Here is a 16,595-nt window from a genome sequence, read left to right as displayed (position 1 = left end):
ACAATTGGTGCCGGTGCTGGGTACGCAGCACCTTCATCATGAAAGACGCCGTAGTGGAGAGATTAGAGAGATGCCGTAGTGAAAGCTCCAAAAATTTCGACCACCTGGGGTTTTTCAACGTGCACCCAAATCTGAGCACACGGGTCTACAACATTTCCACCGCCATCGGAAAAGCAGCCGCCACAGCCGGGATTCGATCCCGCTACCTGCAGGTCAGCAGCCGAGTAGCTTAGCCACTAGACCACCATGGTGGGGCATAGTGCCGTGTACTATATCACTGATTGCAAATTTTAAACACCAAAAGTTAGAAAGTTTGACTTAAAATCTATTAGGCAAAAATATTGTGAAATGAGTGTGTGTGTGCTTCGGTAGCAGTGTCGCCTTTTTGCTTAAACAGAAAAAAAACACATTTTGGCGCCAGCATGATTAAACCTCTAGTATTGCAGTTTTCCAGAAGGAGTAGCAAGCAAACCAATTCAGTAGGTCTTCTGGCTCATTGTTCGCGAAGCACTTGCGTAACCTACACTGTATTACGTGTCTAAGGAAACACAGTGAGAGGTGTGATGGGGCACGCAATGTGCGCTGCGGTAAATTGCATGGATACGCAGGCGCATCTATAGGCACGTTTCGCACACACTGCTCAGCTCTTGCAGTGTTACGTTTCCTGGTTACCTTCTCTCCTTCTCGGCTTTCCTCATTTTGCAGTCGTAGCTGCCGTCATCATTTATATTCTGCTGTGCTTTGCATTCACTCTCTTTCGTCCTCTCCTGCGCCAATACGACGTTCACTTTGTAAGGTCGGTGACGCGAAAAGTACTGTTTCACACGAAGAAGCCGCGTTTTAGAAATGATCTCGTTGTGACATTGTTGCTTTAACGGTAACAGGTGAGTGGCTGGCATGTCATACTGACGCGAATACCTATAGGCTCAAAAAGTAGCTTATGACATAATGAGATGTGACGATGTCAACACATATTATCAAGTAAGTATTTAAGTCTTTATACTTCGTAACTCATATAAAGTCACTCATTCTTCGCTATTTTTATTACCTTTACTTTATCTGTTGCAGAAAAAAAAACTGACTGTCATCTCGCCTTGCAAACGTGAAAGAACGTGTTGTTGGGCTAGTTGGTACAGCATTTCTAAAAGTTAATTCGAGCATGTGTGGTTGTGTGAGTGATTGTGTCGTGTGTTCGTGCCCGAATTAACCTTCAGAGATATTGCAAGCGTGAATCTTCAGTGAAGCTGTATCAAGCACCACATGTGCTGAGGAGGGGAGGGGGTATGTTTCAATATTAATTTGTAGTTGTAGTCGTAGGAGTTTTACGGTCGCTGTAGTACACTGATATTGGTTCCGGGAAAATTTTGAACAAGACCAATTTGTTCCTTTTATGCAGCATCTTAGTCATACTATTCTTCCAGAGTCTTTATTTATGTGATGTAATCATGGCAGCCTGCAAAGGAAGCAAAAGACTTGCTTATTTGTGAAAATCGGAAGCACACATGTGGAAAAAGGAATCGCTTGACGTCATTTGAAGCCATCATGTTAAGTTCAAAGTAGCTTCGACCTGGTCCCTACCGGGAACGTGAGGACAAGTGCCTTATAATCCCTGCCTAATAAGCTGCTTTATAAGCTGCCCTATAATTTATCATGCAATTTTTAGGCTTGTTTTGGGGTTAGCGAAATGAATACTGACTTCTGCGATGCGTTAGCTATTGACAAAGGGCCAGTTTCCTTTATCTTGAAAACGGTTTGAAACCACCCCAAGGTTGAGATATAACTGTGGAGCTGTAGTTCTGCAGAACTCTACAGCGCGTGACGTCAAAACTTAAGCAGCGGGCTCATCTGCTACCAGAGGAGCACGCGAGTGTCTCCTGTTGGCAGGGGGTTCTCTGAGTTTACGCCACAAATTTTCCGGCCAACGAGACGCGTACAGATTTGTTGTAACATATTGCAGTAGCTATCAGTAAAACGACACCATTGCAGTTTTCACTCATTGCAGCAATTCTGCTTTCAATCTTTTTGACCATGTGGGAACCCTCTGACCGAAGCGTACAGTAAAAACGCTTTGAGGGGACCTGCATAGGCTCAGAAATTGATGTATATTCGAAGCTTTTTTTGACACTGTGCCAATTGTGGTGGTTCATGGGCCCTCAGATGAACACAAGTTCAAGAAAAAGAACACATTTATGCACGACGAGATTCAAGCACAAATACATTCATTTTCAAAACGTTGCCTAACAGAACAACACAATCACGATTTCCTCTGACCCCGCAGTCCTTATAGTGTCATAGCCTACGAGTATCGAGACACGCCCTGACTGATTCGGTGATCCAGATCCGTCGGGCACATAGAGTATGAGTGAGCATGCTGCAGGCTGATGCAGTCGTAAACCAAAATGCATGTTTTTCTAATGGTTCGCGTTTGTAAAATGCAAACAATGGTGTCATTTGCTGCTTCATAACAGAATCCCACAGAGTATAGTGACTTATTGGGGCTTGCTGAAAACCAGCATAAATGCCTTCAAATTTTTTATTACAGTGGTTAATGTGATGGACAATTTAACAAAAAACGTTGGAGAGACAGTTGAGTAAACTGATTCAAATAGGTCCCTATACCGACGGCAGTAGGCAACGTTTCCCAATAGGCGTCCTGTTCTGGGTGAGCTCATTTTTTCTGACTCAGTGGTTTTGCAAATGACCTTGCACGCACCAAATTTAAATTTAGATTTGTAGCTTCCTAGTGTGGAATATGTAACTCGCCTAAGCCTGCGCAGTGTCACAAAACTAGTCAAATAGGTAGTGCTGCAGGAGATGGGCAACCCCCAGTATGGTGTGCAGCAGGTGTGAGTCCCAAGCGAAAACGAAAGCAAAAGAAGATAGACAGGATTCAAATGAAGGCAATAGAAAGAAATGAGGAGAAAATGCAGAAGAATAAATAGTATCACGACATAGTAAACAGAGAGACATAGAAGACATAGAAAGAGAAAAAAGAAGAGAAAACGGAGAGTGACAGAAAAAGAAAGAAGTAAAGATGAAAAAAGAAAAAATTGGCCCTGTATCTGCATGATGATCTGCAAATGCCATCGAAGGACAATAGACTTGCGTCTGGAGAGAGTGAACAAAACATTGATTTTATGTTCTGAATGGTATACTGGACGCACTGCGTTAGAGTGCCTAGAGCGTGCAGCGGAGGCGAACTAGCGCATCAAGTCACGTCACACGTGAAACATGAGCGCTATCTGGTCGTTTTCTTGGAAAACGAAGCGCGTGGCTTTGAGTCGGGTACTCACGCCCGTCTCAAAGGTGATGAGGTGTAAAATGCAAGGCGACGGGCCGGTGCCACCACCGTGTCGTCTTAGCAAAGCGTTGGAAACATTCGCCTTTTCGTGCAAGCGTTGCATTGTTGGCGAAGCGTGATAAACGCTACGGTCTTTAGAATTACTCATGTGTGTTTTTTTCTAGTAAAAGACGCACATAAAGATTATATACCTGTTGTAATGGTGCCTCAGAAACGCGCAATATTTCCTTTTTACTTGACAATCGCGGAAATATGATCGCTGAATCTTGAGAAACATTGGTTGGCGCTGCGGATGGGGTCGGCCGTTTGGGGTATCGGCAGGTGTCGTTTCGCTACAGTTAGGAATGGACAAACAGACAAATGTACAGACAGACATACAGATAAACAGACAGAAAGACAGACAGACAGACAGACAGACAGACAGACCAAAATCTTTGCATCGAAGGTTCCCAAGAAAGACTATCGTCTTTAAAAAGGAGTCATAGAGAAGGAAAGAAGAAGAATAAAATAGAAAGAGCTAGAAGGAAAAGAAATAAATACATGCAGAAGGAAATACAATAAAACCGATACAAAAAATATAAGGGAAACGGAAGGAAAAAAAGAAACAGAAAAATTTATAAAACAAAAATAAAGAAAAGCAAGAAACGCCACTTAGCTGCGCTCTTCATTCGGGCTTGGCACCACAAGTGCTAAGCTGTTATATTCTTTTTTTTTTGAAACGGAAGCATTTTCTTTGCACTTCACCAGTTACGTGTAAATGATTCTATTGGGTTGCTGTCGTACGCTGCTTTCGCCTTGCGGCATGCTCATTCATCATCAATCAGTTTACCAACTTTCGCACTAAATGGTGCTATCGTTTCGAGAATATCAAAGCGGAGACACCTAACATGCCTGTTGAAGACAGCTAGTACGAAGATGTATCATAATATTGAGCTATTGCATGTGAATGCTAAGATGACAAATCTTAGTTCCATGAGAGAGCTATTGAATATATATATACATACATACATATATATATATATATATGTATATATAAAATAAGGGAAAGAAGTGTATACCTAAGGGCTCGTTTTTTCCGTGTTTTGACACAATATTAATGAGATCTAACAGACAGTAATGCCAAGAAATGTACACGGGAAGTTATTAGAACCAATAGAATGTAAATAAGAAGAAAGAAGAAAGAAAAGTGGATGAAAAAATTACCAGCCGTGAGCAGGAATCGAACCTACGACCTTCGAATAAGGCGTTCGATGCTCTAACCACTGAGCTATCACAGCGGCCTTCCCTCCATCCACTTTTTTTGGGTTTATATGTGAATTTAGAAGTAGGAGTGACAGTCAGCGCCATCTATAAGCCGAGCGACGAGTGTGAAAACACTCTTATTCGCATGTTTGGCGTCACGTAGTACGTGAACTTATTATGAGCAGGCAGCTGATTAATTGTCCCTCTTATACAACCTAAACACACCAAGTCTGCCAGTACGAGACCCTCGTTCAATGAAATAAGGGAAAGAAGTGTATACCCAAGGGCTCGTTTTTTCCGTGTTTCAACACAATATTAATGAGATCTAACAGACAGTAATGCCAAGGAATGTACAGGGGAAGTTATTAGAACGAATGGAATGTAAATAAGAAGAAAGAAGAAAGAAAAGTGGATGAAAAAATTACCAGCCGTGAGCAGGTAATAAAGGTCTTCCAAACCAAGACTTCATACGTGGTGGAGCGTGCTGTTGGATCCCCCGTCATCCTCTCGACCACTCTACCCCCTGGAGCTACGTTCAGGTCGCCGCTTGGGCCAGGTGTCCGGAAATATGTCGCACCAAGAAAAGGTCGGTGCTGCAGCCGTTCCCACTCCGCCACCGCGTGCCGCGCCTTTTCACGTCATTAACAGCCTCCAGCGTGAGCCCCATCCCTTCGCTGGTATGCGCGGCGAAGATGTGGAGGAATGGCTGGACGATTTCGAAGGTGTCGGCGCTGCTAACCGGTGGTATAACACCTACAAACTCGCTTACGTGTCATTCTACCTCACGGGTGTCGCGAAGACGTGGTTTCTCAACCACTTCATCGACATCCCCGACTGGTCAGCCTTCAAAGATCAGCTTCGCCATGTCTTTGGCACACCGGCTGTTCGTTCAGCTCTCGCAAAGAAAGCTCTTGCGACTCGGAAACAGCACATCGGGGAGTCGTATACATCGTACATCGAGGATGTCCTTTCACTTTGCCGCCGGGTTGACACCCCAGTGACAGAGTCAGACAAGGTACGCCAGCTTCTTAAGGGGATTGGACCCGTCGCATTCAATGCCCTTGCAATCCAGAATCCGGCTACCGTTGCTGACGTTGCGACAACCTGTCAGCGCCTCGAAGAACTTGAGTCGATGCGCCTACAACCGGACAGTGACGCGGCCCGTATTACGACTGATCCAAACCTACTAGAAACGATAAGGGTGATAATACGCGAAGAATTAGAATCACTGGGATTCACACTACCTTCAGTATGTACCATTCAGCTTTCTTCAACGTCATTGCGGGATGTCATCAAGAGGAGCTTACGTCCATGACCCATATGGCCCACCTGCAGCCCACTGTCGATCGTACTCTCCCATCGTTCTCGCATGCCATAGCCGCACCACTACATAAGCTACTTGCTTCTGGTACGCCCTTTCAGTGGTCTCAAGAATGTGAATCGGCTTTCGACAAATTGAAGAGTGCCCTCACGACCGATCCTGTACTTTCTCAGTTTCACGATGGTGCACCGACCTTCCTCCATACAGACGCTAGCGGCCACGGTTTAGGAGCCGTGCTCCTCCAGTGCGACAACTCTTCGCGAGAGCGAGTCGTTGCGTACGCCAGCCGCGTCCTCTCCGCAGCCGAGAGGAACTACACGATCACCGAGAAGGAGTGCCTCGCCATCGTTTGGTCAGTGCAGAAATTTCGTCCCTATCTTCATGGCCGCCATTTCCACATCGTGACCGACCACCATGCTTTATGTTGGCTTTCGACACTCAAGAACTTGTCGGGACGCCTCGGCCGCTGGATTCTACGCCTACAAGAGTATGATTTTGACATCGTATACAAGTGTGGCAGAAAGCATAGCGACGCCGATGCTCTCTCTCGCTGCCCACTACCAGCGGCTCCCCTCAGCGTTTCCGCAATCACTTTGCACAACACGCCCTCGGAGACCACGTCTACGGCGGTTTCCTCTCTCGCCTCTATGGACCAGCTGCCTTCGGACGACCCGCTCGATTTTTCTTCTCGAGAGCTGGCTGACCCATACTGTCGACGTATTCTAGGCTACCTCACTGGCAGTTCCCGTCCACCTAATGCGAGGCTCCGTCGCCAACTCTCGCAGTTTAAGCTGGACAACTCGGTGCTGTACCGCAAAATTTACCAACCTGACGGTCAGCGCTGGGTTCCCGTTCTACCCCGATCGCTTCGGTCCGAAGTCCTCAGAGCACTTCATGACCATCCGACGGCAGGTCACCTTGGTTACCACAAAACCTACGATCGCCTTCGAAGTCGGTTTTATTGGCCAGGTATTACCACTAGTGTAGCTTGGTACGTTGGGTCCTGCACTACCTGTCAATCTAGAAAACTACCCACATCTGCTCCAGCCGGTACACTACAGCCTCTTCCGTGCCCAGCCACACCATTCGAAGTTGTAGGCATCGATCTTTATGGCCCCCTTCCAGTCAGTGCTGCTGGAAACCGATGGATAGTAACAGCCGTTGACCATTTGACGCGCTACGCCGAGACGGCATCCGTCACTACCGGTTCAGCTTATGAAATTGCCGATTTCATCCTCCGAGCCATTATACTGCGTCATGGTGCTCCACGTGTATTGCTCAGTGACCGTGGAAGGGCCTTCCTTTCACAACTAGTGAACGAACTTCTTCGCGCTTCTGGCACAACTCACAAGACTGCCTCTAGTTATCATCCCCAAACTAACGGCCTCACTGAGCGATTCCACCGCACTCTTTCTGACATGATCGCCGCCTACATTCAACCAGACCACAAGAACTGGGATGTAGTCCTACCATTCGTCACTTTCGCCTACAATACGGCTATTCAGCGGACAACCGGCTACTCACCATTTTACCTAGTTTATGGACGTTCCCCTACTTCTCTCCTGGACGTCTCTTTCTTTACCTGCCATGTGGATTCATCTCCATCCTCTTCAGAGGAATACGTTTTACGGCTCGCAGAGAGCCGCCAACGTGCTTGTATAAAGACTGAAGCCCGACAGCAAGACAGAAAGCTGGTTTATGATGAATCCCATCGTGCTGTATCCTTTCAACCTGGAGACGAAGTGCTTCTTTTGACGCCTATTCGCACACCTGGTTTGTGCGACAAATCCCAGCCACGGTTTATCGGGCCGTACACCGTTCTTGAAGAAACTTCACCAGTGAATTATCGCGTGACGCCACTTGTAGCCCCAGCTGATCGCCGTTATCGAACTACTGAGGTCGTCCATGTCTCCCGTATGAAGCCCTTCATGCGACGTTCTTTGTCCCCTTGACTTGCCGCGGCCAGGCTGGCCGCTTTCACGTGGGGGGAATTAGTGTGGGCATTTAGTATATCAATCCTCTTCATCTGTACATTATCATCATTATCATGTGTTGCTCATGCATCCTCATCGTTGTCACGTAGCATCATCATCTTGGTCCGTTCATCTCAGCTGTCGGCTGCCGGTTCTTCGGGCCTAATAAAGGTCTTCCAAACCAAGACTTCATAATATATATATATATATATAAATATATATATATATATATATTTGCAAAAACATATCTTCCAGTCATTACAGGTCATAGACAGGCCCTCTTCACAAATAGGGTGATCGATTCTATTGACTCTGCAGCCGTAAAATCGATTATGCGCCTTTCCTTGTGATTATTTGGTTGCCTGTGACAGCTTGCACACACAAAGTATACAAAAACAGGAACTTCAGCATGCGCTGGTTTTCACCTGACGTTTCTTAAGCTCGTCATTGCAGATTCTCACGCACGTGATTACAACCACACCCACCTGTGTAAGCATATGAAGCTGGAACTTTCAGCAACGCAAAAAAGATTCAACGCTTCGACCCATGTATTGTACAGAAGCAAGTCCTTTATTAGTCGATGGCAATATGTTATCTTCTATATTCTACCAGTACGCTGGCTCCGTTGTAAATTGTACCTATGAAGGGCTCGGAGGCACCGGTCGAACGTTGCCGCCCTGCAAGGCCTGAGCGTCTTTTGTTGAGGGCTGCGTCTGTATAGATGACATTAGGGTGGTGCGGAATGTGTCAGTGAAAGCTTGAAGAGCAGAAAAAACTATCATCGATTCTTTCTTTTGTGAAGGCATAACTTTATCTGCCTATCTTTTTCAACCTACAGCAGTCATGTGAACTTTATTTCTTTTTTAGTCCTTCTAGAAATATGCCACTGTGTAAGCTTTTATCAACAGTTCATTTTTTTTTCACCCTCGACATTGTTAATTTGCCTGTCTGTTTGAGAACTGCATTGCAAGTATAGTTTAAGCCTATACATTATTTTTCATATTCTCGAGCGCTGTCTATTTTTACTGCTCTTTTGTGTGTTGGCTCTGTGCCGACTTTTATGCCAGCGTGAACTTAATTCTTCGTTCTTTTCTTGCAATTTTCAGTGCTTTTACATTCAGTTTAACTTTAAACACTGCTTTATCAGTGCTTTATATTTTAAAAATTTTTTTGTGACGTGTCATTCGTCATTTCTTCGACTGCACAAAGTTCCAACTACACACCCTTACATGATGCTCCCATTGAGGCCAGTAGCTTTTTTCATCACAAAGAAATAAGCCATCACCACCATCTAAAGTTCACCTACACAGTCGGTTTTACGAGCAAAGTTGTTTTAGCCTGCCGTGAAAATGCTGTGATGCACCAAAAAGCATCGTGATCACGAGAAGATATGTGCCACAGAAACAGAAGTATTCTCACCACTCACCCCGTGTTCTCTAGAAAGGAAGACGGTAACGGATATACGGCAAAAACAAATCAAGATGTTTAGACAGACCTAGCCAGCTACACAGAAAAGTTTTAATAAACATGTGTGATTTACCCAGTGACCGTGGCCACATGTTGCAATTTTGCTGAAGCACCTTTGCGCAATGCTTCAGTGGCACGTACAACGAGCGTATGCTCGAGAACGGAAATACAACGAAAGCTTCAAGGAGATCACGCAGCTATGGAACCCCTACGCCAACACGATGAGCTCGTAGAAAGTGCGAATGCTTGGTTTCGGCGCTAGTTTTTGTGTCTGAAGTTTGGGCATTCGTGACTGTGGCTCTCTGTGGCTTAACTCGAAGCTCTATGCGCTGAAAAGTTACATATAAATGGCCTAGCTTAACCTATATAAAGCCCAGCAGCAACTTAGAAGCAACCTAGAAAGACTTCAGCATATATAAATACTTCTCTTCCACTTCCACATACGCATTGAGTCATGCACGCACGACGAGAAGCAGAAAATGTCGCATCCTTTTTTCTATGTTTTTCTTTACCAAAAAAATCACTCAACAACTTGGAGGCTACCAGTGAGGACATCAGAATAATACAGCATTGTTGTTCAAAGCTTTGTGGAATCTTGCGCAAGCTTTGTCTATGTCAAATTTTGAAAACAATCTCATACGGTCTGTAATGCATTTGGCTAAGACGAAGGTGGCAGTCATTCGTTCATATTGTTTTCTAGTAATATGTTCATTGTCTCTGTTCTATTGTACCCCTGCTTCACGCTGCGCAAACCACCTTTTTTGCCTGCCCGCAGTGCTATTTTTGGGTTTAACTGTCCGCGTTTTGTTTGCGCTGATTTATGCGTGTGTGCCCTTTCTTTGTGTATTCGTGTTCAGTGCGCTCTTACCCTTCTTAAACATGGAATACAAACATGCCCACCTCTTCACCTTGGTGAACTGATTTACCCATGCTTACTCACCAACTTGCTTCCATTCGAACATCATTACGAAAATTGATACTCGATGAGAAGCTAGACAACTTCATCACAGCGAAAAAATACAGCGTCCCCCTCTGATCACGAATTTCACAAGAAATCCGCTTTGAGGTACGGGTGAAAGATTCTAGAAAGATACAGTTAAAATGAATAAATCATTGAGGTCCAAGACACACTCTCACATATTTGCAGCAACCTCTTATATCTAATAACACCACTGCCATAGACAAGGGAAGATAGTTGTCCTGGAAGGCTCCAACTACCGCGATTTTTTATTATTGCATCACTTATCTACGCCAGCATACCAACACAAGCGTAAACATAGTAAGGGTTGGGTGAACCACCCCGTTTCGAAAAAAAAAGTATCTGGAGATGACCCACAATGTCTTCCCAAAAACCACAGGAAGTGGAAGATGAAAAAATGTAAACAGGGGCTGTGTCGAGCCAACGTTTAGACAAGCGCACTTGTTTTCCACTAAAACAGGGGTCGTGCCGAACCAACGCTATGACAAGCGGACTTGTCTTCCTTTTTAAATAGTGGTTGTGTCAAAAACTTGGCTGGACAGAACCCCGCCCCGGCTCCGAATTTTTCAACGCATTGTCCTCGGTATACTACAGGCGTATTCCAACGTTCTCTTGTCAAATTACGTGCTCGTTTTTATTGATATAATGTGTCTCACTTTTCGCCCTTTAACTATAATATCATGACGTACTCCAAATCGAGTTACTCTACTAAGATGGCTTTGGTTGCGCAGCTTTTCAAATGCGGTCACGTTGCTCAAGTCGGGCTCACCACTCATACCTTCGACAATGCTTTTCCCATTTGATACTCCAGAAATTCTAAATATGGCCGCGTACTTTGGTGCGACAGTGGCACAATTTGTCTGTGGTTTGCGGGAGACACGCGCTCAGGCGGCAACATAAGCCAAGGATACACGTGGCTCGTTCGCGTACCTTAATAGGGTGGTGACACCAAATTTGTAGAATTCGTGTTCTTTGCTGTAAGCGTTTCCTTCAGCTCCAAGAAGCATGAAACACTGACCAAGATTCATGTACTTTCGCTAAATAGTTTAATATTGCTCTACATAGCTGAACCATTTTTTGTTTTGGTTTCACGGCGCCGAGTTGGGCAGTGAGATCGATGCATAGGTGGCTTTGCCACGTGACCACACAAAGCTGTGAAGCACTTCGTGCTGAGTTTCGTCTGCTCTCACACGCACGTGCCACACAAGCTCCAGCAAAACAAACGCGCAAACAGTCGTTATGGCCAGCTGAAGTAGCATCCAGGCAGTGGCAATGCAAAAGGCAGCCATAAGAACACAAAGCGTTTATATTTACAACGTATGTACAGAACGAACACGAAGAAGCCGCTTAACGCTAGATGCGCCTGCCTTTTTTAGGCGACGATACTCTGAAGGGGCATGGGGCAGGCCCGCTGTTGGACGCGCGCAGTGTTTCTGACGGACCCATCGAGTGTCTCTTTGAAAGCACGCAGTGTCCTTGAGAAACGCACAGTTTCTCTGCAAGGGACGCCAACACACTCGTCACTACAAATCCGGTGCGACGTCATGACAACTGCCGTTCCTTCTCAGATCCTGAAACTTCAGTGTTGCTGCGCAAGCGATGGGTCTAGATCGCGAGAGTGGGCGTTCAGCTATACTTTTAAAAGTGAAATAAATTATCGTTTACGTGTTTGTTTTGTCCGACCTTTTGTGTGGAGAGTCTTCGCATACAGAGAAAACCAGTAACAGGCTTGGGATGGCCTTGAAATTTGATGGCACCACTCCTTTAAAGCCTGCATGCTGCCAGTAGGAGTGTTTTCCAAACCACCGATGGGACCAGAACCGCAAATATGCATCATCTCCATAAACCACGCAATTATTTTTGTTTTCGTTCTCTTGAGCCTTCTGTGATCCTTGCTATGACTGCGGATGTGACGCGGCAAGCTCAGTGCCCAAAGGGCCATGAGGTAGGTAAAAGCTACTCTTCTTGCCCTGGCAAGATGCGCGTCATGCAGCATTCACCAACAATATGCGACCTACGACCTATTTATCACCCTCTTTGTAGAGTGAATTCACCCTACAAAGTCATACAAATACAAATGGGTCACAGGCCACGTATCGCGTTTTTTGAGCCGTGCTATTTAGACTGGGCTATCTAGTTGCAGGAGAAAAATAAATGTACTCTGACAGCTGCTTTGATTGTGATTCAGGCTTACCATCGCAGATTAATCGCTAACTTTTCGAAAAGTTCTTCATGTATATTTATTTTCTACTTTTCTACACAGCCCCTCAGGGTCTGTGGAAGCATATCTGACGTGCGGGGAGACGTAACCAGGGGACACACCCGCCCCCCTGGTTTCTAACCTGTGTGGGCGACGGTTCCACTGCCCCCCCCCCCCTCCCGATTCCGGAGCCCCTGCAGCCCTTGGATATTTACTTAGTCTATTATTCTTCGTACCTCTTGTTTTCATTTGTTTATACTTGACAGTAGCAGCTTGTAATGTTGTTCTTCAAATACAATGAACTTATACTGTTTGGCACACCTCTAGATAACATCACACCTACAGCTTTTATAATGTAGACTCGACAGCAACCCTCTTCAGGATGGTATGTAGGCTTTACTACCATGATGTCAAAGGCCTCGTTTCACTGAGATTCCGTTTTCTGGGTAAGTGTCGTAAATTTTGTGGAAAATGAGCGTTTTCCTTTAGCAGAAACTCAAGGTAAATGCAAATAAAAAATCTGGAAAAAATTCAGTCGAGTGAGAACGAGGGAATCCCGGCTTTCTGTGAGATAGGCAGGCGTTCTATTGCAGAGTTACACCGATGCTCCAATTATGTTTTTGAGGGCACTTTAACAATATCTATCAGTGTTTCGCAGCTATGGCACTATGCACTCGCGTTTACGCCTAGTGATTTATATTCATCCCAATGAATATGACCATTCTGGTACTGAAATTGTTAACTTTTATCTGAACACAGCATAAATGTAATCAAGCACAAAGATGTCGCCAATAAAAAATTGTAAGCACTGGTACTCGGTATACATTCCTCAAGGCGTCGTAAATTGAAGAGGGCAATGGCAGCTTGTGCGCTCCCGAGTAATTGAAAAAACAGGGTAACCTACACCAGTGCTCATGCCTGCACTACTAGATTGCGCTTCAGCTTCGAGGGTGCTAGGTTCGTAGCTTGAACCATGAACGCACAAATGCGGTCCACTTTTCTCATGGCCCCTGATGCGCTCAAACTAGGCACAACAATCGTCTGCCGACGTTGTTGCCTCTCTGCAATGCAGCCTGCAACAGCTTTATCAGTTTGTTTCATTACACTCGAAACAGTTATAGGTGGAGATAGATATATGGGGTTTAACGTCCCAAAACCACCATATGATTATGAGAGACGCAATATAGGTGAAGACACCAATGTTGCATGTGGAAGCTAAGCTACTCCGACAACAAGGCCTCGTAGACTAGCACGAAGCGAAGTAAAAGACCACAACGGCGTCTAGTGCGACTCCACCACACAAGCACTACCAGAGTTCTTCGCTGGCATCGAGACGTCCTGTCTTAGCAAGCATTCCTCGAAGACGATGGTCATACCCGCTGTCCTCATTGACGCCGTATTAGTTCAAACTGTGTAGCTATGGCGATCTGTGGTGTAGCAATATTTATTCAGACAGGAGAGATTGTCGGCACCCTGTACTGAGAAATGCTGCCATTGAGGTGCCCCACGTCCATCTTCATCGTAAACGGGCTCTATCAGCACTCGTTAACGTCATGACACCGTTTTCACTACGAGAAGTCATCCTTCCTGCCCGCCAACCAGCAACACTACGCGAGTGATATCTTGTGAGCGTAGGAAGAATCCATGAGCAACGGAGGCACGCGCACGAAGGCTACCTTTGTGAGTGACATAAGGCACACTTGTGCATCATTGTGGCGCACTTGTGTCGGTCATCATCATCATAAGATTGACTACGCCCACTGCAGGGCAAAAGCCTCTCACACAATCCGCCAATCAACCCGGTCTTGAGCTTTCCGCTGCCATGTTATACCTGCGAACTTTTAAATCTTATCGGCCCACCCAACTTTCTGTCTCCTCTTCATGCATTTGCCTTCTCTGCAAATTCAGTTAGTTACCCTTAATATTCAGTGGTAATTTTTCCTACGTGCTATGTGCCCACCCTATGTCTATTTCTTCTTGATTTCAACTATGATATCCTTAACCCCAGTTTGTTCCCTGACCTACTCTGTTGTATTCTTCTCTCTTAAGGCTACACCTATAAGTTTCCTTTACTTCGTTTACTGCGTCGTCCTCAGTTTGAGCTCAATTCTCTTGGTAGGCCTCCAGGTTTCTGCTCTGTATGCTACTTGTAAGTACTGGCAAGATGCAGCTATTCTGTACCTTCCTCTTGAGGGTTAGTGACAGATTACTATTCATGATTTGAAAATGCTTGCCGAATGTGATCTGCCCAGTCCTTATTATTCTAGTTACTTCACTCAGATGGTTCGGTTCCGCGGATACTACTTGTCCTGAGTTAGCATAGTTAAAAAGCCAAGAAAAATTCCTGGTAGATCACCAAGCACCTATCATCGCGGACGCAGAGATTATGGGTTCGATTCCCAATGAACGAACCGCTTTTTGTAGTTCTTGTTATCCGTTAATGAGCATGTTGTCAACTTATTACGCTTTACTAATATACGTATGTGCAATGTTTGTGGACTTCACGACAAAGCTTTTTGTAGTTAAAAATGGTATTACATAAAGTGCTGCCTGAGTAAGTCTGCTGGTGAATATGTGGCGACCCCATCTGTGCATATTCGCGTGCAGCTGCGTTTTGTTATATTTCAACTAAGCGCAACAAGGCTAGACACTGCATCGTCTTTCGATATACTACAGTTTCACCACGTATCAAGAGAGATGAGCATCACAGGTGGTGGCATCGCAAGCGGTGGGGCATAGCAGGCGGCGGCTACTAAGACAGGCTGCCACGATTGCAGCTTCTCTCCTTCGCTGCCCAGGCGCTTGTAGCGTCGGTGGGCTCACTCGCTGCCGCTGCCAAGAAAATAGTGATCGAGATTTCATTTTGAAGTAATTCCGTCCATTGTCACCATCTATCACAAATAACTTTCGTTTCTCCTTAAACGCATGGTTGGAATTACATTGCAGTTATTTGTAAGTGTCGTAAACACGTTTTTTATATAATGCAACCCTGTGCGTTCAGCTTAAGTGCTATTCATCATCATTCACAATAATTATAAAGAAGAATCATTATTCAGAAGGCGTTCCACAGTTCTTATTGAGAGTTTAGGGCACGTTTAAAGTGATACACATTATTCAAGTCATGCTGTCAACCAGCAAAGCTCTAGCGGTACTCCTTAAAGATTTTGTGGAGAGTTCTTCAATAAATGACACTTTCGGGTATCAGGTGACACATCAGGGTTACATTACAGAGGAAAAAATACATCGCCACACGTAAAACATAGCGCATGAGAGCGCATAATGAAGCCTCCAATAGAGGATTCTGCAGCGTATCTCTACCTGACATATTATCTGCAGCATCTTGCGTATTTTTTGAAACTTTTTTGAAAGACGGTGCATATGTCTCATCTGTTCAATTTCTTCGTTCATTACATCAAACGATTCGTTTTGTAAGAAAGCATTATTTATTTCAATTACAATGGTAGTTCTTGTCATTTAATAAATTATTTTCTGGATGTAAGCGCTCATCTAAACCCATTAGCCTCTCTCACTGCGCGACTTATGCAACGAAAACGTGTTGCGCACGTTGATTGCTGTTTCAGTGTTATTTCGTCAAAATACAAGAAATTATAACTGAAGCCGACAACATATATACGTATAGAAGTCCAAGACAGGCTATCTATATCATCTACACTGTAATCACTTTCATGTTATTTGATGTGGTTTTCGAGCGATAATTTCTGTCTCAATATTGCAGTATACTAATGGCAGACATTGATTTCAAAACATAATATCGGTTCAGTCCCTCATAGAGATATGATTTATGATTTTTATCCCTCTGTCACTTTCTTTATATAATAAAGTATATTTTCTTTAATTCTCGTTGTAATTGAGTTAACACAGCTGAGTGCTTTTCTACCTGCTCGTAGCAGTTGTTTAGTCTGCAGTCGCGTGGTGCATATGCGTGAGTTCTTTCAATGTTGTGTATTTTAGCATGAATATCTCACTTCTGCACAATGCCTCGCTCGGCAGCTTAGGAGAAACACGCAAACCGAAGAGCGAGGGAGGTAGTTGGAATGATGCTGAAGTAAATTGCGATGTAATGTTTATTTGCGGCTCATTTATCCTACTGC

The 16,595-nt window shown here is 44.8% G+C and overlaps 1 protein-coding gene and 1 non-coding gene across 2 annotated transcripts in view; both read right to left on the bottom strand.

The window, feature by feature from the left end:
- LOC119168690 (5-hydroxytryptamine receptor 1) overlaps window positions 1-16,595 on the bottom strand; it is a 48,670-nt gene that overhangs the window by 11,936 nt on the left and 20,139 nt on the right. The gene's annotated exons all lie outside the window — the stretch shown is intronic.
- TRNAR-CCU (transfer RNA arginine (anticodon CCU)) lies at window positions 4,506-4,578 on the bottom strand. The gene has a single exon. It is a non-coding gene; the product is annotated as a tRNA-Arg (tRNA).

The sequence above is a fragment of the Rhipicephalus microplus genome, chromosome 6 (assembly GCF_043290135.1).
Source record: "Rhipicephalus microplus isolate Deutch F79 chromosome 6, USDA_Rmic, whole genome shotgun sequence".
In the NCBI taxonomy this organism is placed as follows: domain Eukaryota; kingdom Metazoa; phylum Arthropoda; class Arachnida; order Ixodida; family Ixodidae; genus Rhipicephalus; species Rhipicephalus microplus.
The sequence above is the reverse complement of the archived record's forward strand: the minus strand, read 5'-3'. Positions and strand labels throughout refer to the sequence as shown.